This window comes from Bos mutus, chromosome 15 (genome assembly GCF_027580195.1).
Source record: "Bos mutus isolate GX-2022 chromosome 15, NWIPB_WYAK_1.1, whole genome shotgun sequence".
Taxonomy (NCBI): domain Eukaryota; kingdom Metazoa; phylum Chordata; class Mammalia; order Artiodactyla; family Bovidae; genus Bos; species Bos mutus.
In genome coordinates this window covers 62,793,322-62,803,081 of record NC_091631.1, presented here as the reverse complement: position 1 = coordinate 62,803,081, position 9,760 = coordinate 62,793,322, and the positions used below count along the sequence as shown (strand labels likewise).

General features: G+C 37.2%; 1 non-coding gene across 1 annotated transcript; it reads left to right on the top strand.

The window, feature by feature from the left end:
• The first annotated feature begins 1,507 nt into the window (after window positions 1-1,507).
• On the top strand, window positions 1,508-1,633 carry LOC138991029 (U6atac minor spliceosomal RNA). The gene has a single exon (XR_011467077.1). It is a non-coding gene; the product is annotated as a U6atac minor spliceosomal RNA (small nuclear RNA).
• The last annotated feature ends 8,127 nt before the right edge of the window (window positions 1,634-9,760 follow it).

Below are 9,760 nucleotides of genomic sequence, written 5' to 3'. Positions count from 1 at the left end.
CTGCTTTGGCTAACAATTTTTTAAAAACTTGCACTTTTTCTTTCATCTCATCAAAGAGCAGTCAACTAGCATAATTTTGAAAGACAATATCACATAGTAGGTCACATGTGGACTCCATAGATAAATGACCTGGAATCTTGCCAGCTCTGATCTTGGTCTCTCTGTACTTCAGGTTCTTTAATATGGGATAATAATAGACCTCACCTTCACAACTGTCATGATGATGAAATAAGACGATACAAGTAAAATGTTTTGAATAAGTCCTGGCACAAAGAACCTTATTCTAAAAAAATGTTTTGCTTTACAGCTTTGCCCCCACCTTTTTCTAATACATCATGTTCCTTTGTAAATGCATTGGCCCAGTCTCCTGTGGCCTTACCGTGCCTACCACAGCCTAATAAATGTTAATGGTAAACAATAGCAATCATTGCTTCTCTCTGTGGAATGGCTATTGCTCTTGCTGTTTTGCTAGAAAAATACTAGTTTCACTCAGGCAAAGAAAGGTGGTAACCACATCATAATATATCCACAATAGGCCTGTTTAGGAGGTTTAGCCTTGGGCAACAAACAAATTTTATAATTTTATTGCAAGAATATAAAAAACAAGTGAGCTACAGTTCATGCTTTTACATAACTTGGCTTATCTCCTATGTGTCTGACTCTTATTAATCAGCTGTGCACTTTAGAATCACCTGGGAGTTTTTAAAAACAATATATACCTAGGCCCTGTCCCTAAAGGATTCTGATTCACTAGGCTTAGGTGATGTTCTGGCATGTTTATTTGGAATTGTTTATCTAAGTGGTTCTGATGTAGAACTAGTGTTCCAAGTATTCCTGGCCCATTGCCTTCCATTCAAAAAAAGCAGTTTCAACTACTGGAGTTAAGAAAATCACCCACAATTTTTATGGCCTCTCCATATAAGTAGGTATACCAGTGATTTCTTAACAAATTATCTAATCACAGAAGTAAATGTCTGTAGTTTAAGTTTATAATCATGAAATTATTATTTCATAATTATGAATTATTTTCCATTTGGATTGAGGTACCAGAAACTCTTTGGGTGAGGTTTTCTACCATTTTAATGAGTAGAAAAGGGAGACTTTGTGGATAAGATGGTGGCTCCACCTGTAGACTCCAGTGCTGGGAAGCCTCAGACCAAACATTCAATCAGACTAGAACACAGCCTCACTCATCAGCAGACAGACTGTTTAAAGTCTCCATGAATAAACAACTGCTTGATAAAAAACACAGACCCATACACAGCCCTACTCACCAGATGGACAAAACCCAGATCCACCCACCAGAGAGTGGGTATAAGTCTCTCACATGAGGAAGCTTGCACAAGTCTCTAGACAGCCTCATTGACCAGGGGGTGAGGAGCAGAAGCTAGAAGAACTACAACCCTGAAGCTTGTGGAATGGAATACGCAAACACAGAAAGCTAGATAAAATGAGATGGCAGAAGAATATGTCCCAGATGAAGGCACAAGATAAAAACCCCAGAAGAATGTTGTATGAAAGGAGAGAAGGTTAGCACTCCCCTTGATGAGGACGGAAGAGGCTCTCAGGCCTGACAACATGTGTATGGTTAAGGCATTCCCTCCTACTTTGTGGCAGCTAAGCACAGTTTATTACAAACATACAATGGAGAAAAGACAGTCTCTTTAACAAGTGGTGCCGGGAAAACTGGTTAACCACGTGTCAAAGAAAGAAACTAGAACACTTTCTAACACTATATGCAAAAATAAACTCAAAATGGATTAAGCTCTAAATGTAACACCAGAAACTATTTAACTCTTAGGGGAAAACATAGGCAGAACACTCACTGACATAAATCACAGCAGGATCCTCTATGACCCACCTCCCGGAGTAGTGGAAATAAAAACAAAAATAAACAAGTGGGACCCAAATTAAACTTTAATTAAATCAATGAGCTAAAGGAAATCAGTCCAGAATATTCATTGAAAGGACTGACGCTAAAGCTGAAACTCCAATACTTTGGCCACTGATGCGAAGAACTGACTCATTGGAAAAGACACTGATGTTGGGAAAGATTGAAGGCAGGAGGAGAAAGGGACACCAGGGGTTGAGATGGTTGGATGGCATCACTGACTCAACGGATATGAGTTTGAGCAAGCTTCAGGAGTTGGCGATGGACAGGGACGCCTGGCATGCTGCAGTCCATGGGGTTGCAGAGTCGGACATGACTGAGCAATTGAACTGAACTGAACTGAATTGAATTAAATTTAAAAGATTTTGCATAATGAAGGTAACTATAAGCAAGGTGAAAAGGCAGTCTTCAGAATGGGAGAAAATAATAACAAACGAAACAACTGGCAAAGAATTAATCTCCAAAATATAAAAGGAGCTCATGCAACTCAATACCAGAAAAATTAACACCCAAGCAAAAAGTGGGCCAAAAAATTAAACAGACATTTCTCCAAAGGAGACATACAGATGGCTACTAAACACATGAAAAGATGCTCAGCATCACTCATTATTAGACAAATGCAAATCAAAACCACAATTAGGCATCATCTCATGCCACTCAGGATGGCCACCATCAAAAAGTCTACGTACAATAAATGCTGGAGAGGGTGTGGAAAAAAGGGAACCCTCTTACACTGTTGGTGGGAATGCAAACTGGTACAGCCACTGTGGATAACAGTGTGGAGATTCCTTTAAAAACTGGAAATAGAACTGCCATACAACCCAGCAATCCCACCGCTGGGCATACATATCAAGGAAACCAGAATTGAAAGAGAAACATGAACCCCAATGTTCATTGCAGCACTGTTTACAATAGCTAGGACATGGAAGCAACCCAGATGTCCATCCACAGATGAATGGATAAGGAAGTTATAGTACATATACACAATGGAATACTACTCAGCTATAAAAGGGAACACAATTAAGTCAGTTCTAATGAGGTGGATGAAACTGGAGAATATTAAACAGAGTATAGTAAGTCAGAAAGAGAAACACCAATACAATATATTAACACATATATATGGAATTTAGAAAGATGGTAATGATGATCCTATATGCAAGGCAGCAAAAGAAACACAGATGCAAAGAACAGACTTTTGGACTCTGTGGGAGGAGGCAAGGGTGGGACAATTTGAGAGAATAGCATTGAAACATGTATATTACTATATGTGAAACAGATGACCAGTACAAGTTCTATGCATAAAGCAGGGCACTCAAAGCTGGTGCTCTGGGACAATGCAGAGGGATGGGGTAGGGAGGGAGATGGAAGGGGGGTTCAGGATGGGGGAACACATGTGTACCCGTAGCAGATTCATGTCAGTGTATGGCAAAAACCACCACAATATGTAAATAAATTATCCTCCAATTAAAATAATTTGATTAAAAATAAATAAACAAAAATTTTTTTAAAAAGAAAGAACATGTTGAAGTGCTGAAAGAATAAACAAATATTCACAGGAAACAAAAATTAAAAATGGACAAATGGGTCTGCATCAAACTTAAAAACTTATATTCATCAAAATACACAGCAAACAGAATAAAAAGGCAACCTGTGGAATAGGAGAAAATATTTACAATCATTTACCTGATAAGGGATATCTAGAATATATCAAGAACTACAACTCAACAAGATATTACTTTGCCAACAAAGGTCCGTCTAGTCAAGGCTATGGTTTTTCTAGTGGTCATGTATGGATGTGAGAATTGGACTGTGAAGAGAGCTGAGTGCTGAAGAATTGATGCTTTTGAACTGTGGTGTTGGAGAAGACTCTTGAGAGTCCCTTGGACTGCAAAGAGATCCAACCAGTTCATTCTAAAGGAGATCAGTCCTGGGTGTTCATTGGAAGGACTGATGCTGAAGCTGAAACTCCAATACTTTGGTTACCTCATGTGAAAAGTTGACTCATTGGAAAAGACCCTGATGTTGAGAGGGATTAGGGGTAGGAGGAGAAGGGGACAACAGATGATGAGATGACTGGATGGCATCACTGACTCGATGGACATGAGTTTGAGTGAACTCCGGGAGTTGGTGATAGACAGGGAGGCCTGGCGTGCTGTGATTCATGGGGTCACAAAGAGTCAGACATGACTGAGCAACTGAACTGAACTGAACAACTCAACAAAAAGAAGTAACTCAATTTAAAAATCAGCAATGGCTCTAAAGCAATTATCTTTCAATAAAAAATAAATTAATTTTAAAAAATCAGCAAAGGACTTGAAAAAACATTTTTCCAAATATGATATACAAATGGTGAATAAGCATATGAAATAATACTCAAAATCACTAACTGTCAGAGAGATATAAACTTAAAGCACAATGAGATATTACCTCCACAGCATTAACACAGCTGCTATTAAACAAAATGAAAAAGAAACAAATATTGGTGGGCATGTGGAGAAATTGGAACCCTTGCTCCAACCCTGATGATAAGATTGTAAAATGGTATAACTGCTATGGAAAACAGTATAAGAATACCTCAAAAAACAGAAAATAAATTACTATATGACTCAGCAATCCCACTTCTGGGTAAATATCCAAAAGAATTGAAAGCAGGGCCTCAAAGAAATATTTGCATATCTAAACTTAAAGTAGCATTATTTATAATAGCCAAGAAGTAGAGTCAACCCAAATGTCCATCAAAAGATAAATGGATAAAGTGTGGTATATACATAGAATGCAGCCTGGAAAAGGAAAGAAATTCTGTCACACAATGTAACATAGATACATTGAGGACATTATGCTAAGTGAAATAATCCAGTTACAAGAGGACAAATACACGTATGGCTGATTACTTCTGCTGTTCATCTGAAACTAACACAGCACCATTAACTGGCTATATATCCCAATACAAAATAAAAAGTTTAACGTTTGGGGAAAAAAAAGAGGACACATATTATATGATTCTACTTACATGAGATACCTCAAGAAGTCAAAATCATAGAAACAGAAAGTAGAATGGGTTTAGGCTTGGAAGAGGGGGGACAGGAAGAACTGTTTTTAATGGGTATCGAGTTTCAAATGTGCAATATGAAAAAGTTATGGAGATCTGTTTTACAATCATGCAAATATATGCAACACTACTGAACTGTACACTTAAAATGAATCAGATAGTAAAAATTGTATGTGTTTTTAATCACAGTAAAAAAAAAAAAAAAAGAACAAATGTTAACCTAGGGGACAATGGTGGAAATCACTACTGTGAAACAGAATGAAGAATGAAAAGAAATTAAGACAGTGTAAGAGAGATGGGGGGACAACATTAAATGTAGCATTATTTGCATTATAGAGATTACGGAAAGAGAAGAGAAATAAAAAGGACCTCAGAAAGTAGTTGAAGAGTTGAAAATTTTCCTAACATGGGAAAGGAAACAGTTTTCCAAATTCCAAGCAGGATAAAACCAAGGATGAACATGCTGAGACACATCATAATCAAACTGACAAGAATTAAAGGCAAAGAAAAATATTGAAATCAACCAGGGGAGACAACCAATAATGAACAAAAGAATGTCCATAAGGCTGTCAGCTCATTTCTCAGTAGAAATTCTGCAAACCAGAAGGTAGTTTTACAATATATTTAAAATGACAAAAAGGAAGAACCTACAACCAAGAGTACTCTACCCAGCAAGTCTTTCATTCAGATTTGACGGAGAAATCAAAAGCTTTACAGACAAGCAAAAGCTAAGAGAATTCAGCACCAACAGAACCACTGTGAAATAAATGCTACAGGAACTTATCTAGGCTGAAAAGAAAAGGACATAACTAGAAATAAGAAAATTATAAATGGAAAAACTCATTGGCAAAGGCAAACATACAGTAAAGGTATCAACATGCAAATATGATATCAAAACCAGAAGTTGTGAAGAGAGAACAAATGCAAGATATTGGAAATGCATTTGATATTAAAAGACAAACAACTTAAAACAGTCTTTTTTGTATATAGACTGCTATATCAAAACCTCATGGTAAGGACAAACTGAAATTCTACAATAGATATACACAAAAAAGAAAAAGGAATCCACACACAATACTGAAGTTGGTCATCGAATATCAAGAGGAGAGAACACAAAAAGGGAAAAAAACACCTACAAAAAGAAATCACAATTAACAAAATGGCAATAAGAATATGCATATCAATAATCACCTGAAATGTAAATGGATTATATGATCTGACAAATAGATGAAGACTGAATGAAAAAAAAATATATATATATAAAAACAATGTCCATAAAAATGCTGTCTACAAGAGAACTAATTCAGATCTAGGTACACATACCAACTGAAAGTGAAGGGATGGAAAAAGATATACCATCAAAATGGAAATCAAAAGAACATTGGAATAGCAATACTCATATTAGATGAAATAGACTTGAAAATAAAGACTGTTACAAGAGATGAAGGACATTACATCATGATGATGAGATCAATCCAAGAAGAACCTATAGCAATTTTAAATACATACGCACTCATCAAGAAGAATCTCAACTTACCACCATAAAAGGAGAAATCAACTCTACACAATAATAGTGGTGGAATTTAATACCCCACTGTCATCAACAGACAGATCATCCAGATAGAAAATCAATAAGGAAAAACAGACCTTAAATGACAAAGTAAACCGGAAGGATTTAATTCACATTTATAGAGCATTCCACCCAAAAACAGTAGGATACACGTTCTTCTCAAGTATACACAGAGTTGATCACATGCTGGGCCACAAGTCTCAGAATATTTAAGAAAATTTAAATCAATCAAACATCTTTTCTGACCCAAATGTTATGAAATTAGAACTCAACTACAAGAAAAAAAAAAAAAAACCTATAAAAAAACAAAAACATGTGGAGGCTAAACAATCTGATAATAAACAACCAATGGATCAGTGAAGAAATTAAAGAGGTAATCAAAAAAATACCTAGAGGCAAATGAAAATGAAAACAAGATGATCCAAAAGCTATGGGATATAGGGCAGAAAGGGTGGGTAGGATGAACTGACAGACTGGGACTGACATATATACACTACAATGTATAGTCAGTCAGTCAGTCCGTTCAGTCACTCAGTCGTGTCCGACTCTTTGTGACCCCATGAACCGCAGCACGCCAGGCCTCCATGTCCATCACCAACTCCTGGAGTCCACCCAAACCCATGTCCGTCGAGTTGGTGATGCCATCCAACCATCTCATCCTCTGTCGTCCCCTTCTCCTCCTGCTCTCAATCTTTCCCAGCATCAGGGACTCTTCAAATGAGTCAGTTGTTCGCATCATGTGGCCAAAGTATTGGAGTTTCAGCTTCAACATCAGTCCTTCCAATGAACACCCAGGACTGGTCTCCTTTAGGATGGACTGGTTGGATCTCCTTGCAGTCCAAGGGACTCTTAAGAGTCTCCTCCAACACCACGGTTCAAAAGCATCAATTCTTCAGCTCTCAGCTTTCTTTATAGTCCAACTCTCACATCCATACATGACCACTGGAAAAACCATAGCCTTGACTAGACGGACCTTTGTTGGCAAAGTATTGTCTCTTTTTAATATGCTATCTAGGTTGGCCATAACTTTCCTTCCAAGGAGTAAGCATCTTTTAATTTCATGGCTGCAATAACCATCTGCAGTGATTTTGGAGCCCCCAAAAATAAAGTCAGCCACTGTTTCCCCATCTATTTCCCATGACGTGATGGGACCAGATGCCATGATCTTAGTTTTCTGAATGTTGAACTTTAAGCCAACTTTTTCACTTTCCTCCTTCACTTTCATCAAGAGGCTTTTTAGTTCCTCTTCACTTTCTGCCATAAGAGTGGTGTCATCTGCATATCTGAGGTTATTGATATTTCTCCCAACAATCTTGATTCCAGGTTGTGCTTCCTCCAGCCCAGCGTTTCTCATGATATATTCTGTTGCTGCTGCTGCTGCTAAGTCACTTCAGTCGTGTCCGACTCTGTGCAACCCCATAGACGGCAGCCCACCAGGCTCCCCCGTCCCTGGAATTCTCTAGGCAAGAACACTGGAGTGGGTTGCCATTTCCTTCTCCAGTGCATGAAAGTGAAAAGTGAAAGTGAAGTCACTTAGTCGTGTCCAACCCTCAGTGACCCCATGGACTGCAGCCTTCCAGGCTCCTCCTTCCATGGGATTTTCTAGGCAAGAGTACTGGAGTGGGGTGCCATTGCCTTCTGCATATAAGTTAAATAAGCAGGGTGACAATATGCAGCCTTGACACACTCCTTTTCCTATTTGGAGCCAGTCTGCTGTTCCACATCCAGCTCTAACAATGTACAGAGCTAATAACAAATGAGAACCTACTACATAGCACAGGGAACTCAACTCAATGCACTGTGATGACCGAAATTGGAATGAAATCTGAAAAAGAGTGGATACATGTATGTGTATAACTGGTTCAGTTTGCTGCACAGAAGAAACTAACATAATATTGTAAGCAACTATAATCTAATTAAAAAAAAAAAAACCCCATGGGATGCAGCAAAAGTAGTTCTAAGAGGAAAGTTTGTAATAATGTAATATTACCTTGGAAACTAGAAAAACTTCAAACAACCTAACTTTATACCTAAAGCAATTGGAGAAAAAAAGCAAACAAACAAAGCACAAAGTTTGTAGGAGGAAAGAAATCATAAAGATCAGAGCAGATATAAATGAAATGAAGATGAAAAAAACAACTGAAAAGATCAATGAATCTAAAAGCTGGTTCTTTGAAGAGATAAACAAAATTGATAAACCTTTAGCCAAACTCATCAAGAAAGAGTGAGAAGGCTCAAGTCAATAAAATCAGAAATGAAAAAAGGAGAAGTTACAACAATCACCACAGAAATACAAAGAATCATAGAAGACTACTACAGGCAACTATACATCAATAACATGGACAACCTAGAAGAAGTGGACAAATTTTTAAAAAGGTACAATCTACCAAGATTGAACCAGGAAGATAGTAAATATGAATCTTCAAGCGTAAGTACTGAAATTGCAATTGTGATTTTAAAACTTCAACAAACAACAGTTCAGGACGTTCACAGGTAAATTCTGTCAAACATTTAAAGAAGAGTTAACAGCTATCCTTCTGAAACTATTTCAAAAAAATCTCAGAGGGAAGAAGTCTCACCAACCCATTCTTTGAGGCCACCATCTCCCTGACACCAAAACCAGACAAAAATACAACAACAAAAAGAAAATTACAGGCCAATATCACTGATGAACACAGACACAAAAATCCTCAATAAAATGTTAGCAATCTGAATCTAGCCATACATTAAAATTATCATACACCATGATGCAGTGTGATTTATCCCAGGGATGCAAAAATTTTTCAGTAACTGCAAATCAATTCGTTTGATGCAGCTCATCAAAAACTTGAAGAATTAAAAACCATACAATCATCTCAATAGAGGCAAAAAAGCTTTTGGAAAAAAATCAACACCCATTTATGATAAAGACTCTTCAGAAAGTGGATATAAAGGGAACATATCTCAACCTAATAAAGGCCATATATGACAAACCTACAGCTAATAACATACTCAATGGGGAAAGCTGAAAGCAATCCCTCTAAGATTAGGAACAAGACAAGGATGTCCACTCTCACCACTTTTATTTAACATAGTTTTTGAATTCTAAGCCACAGCAATCAGAGAAGGAAAAAAATAAATAAAAAGAATCCAAATTGGAAAATAAGTTAAACTGTAATTGTTTGAGGATGACATGATACTCTAAATAGAAAACCTTAGAGATGCTACCAGAAAACTACTAGTCTTCATCAATAAATTCAGTAAATTTTCA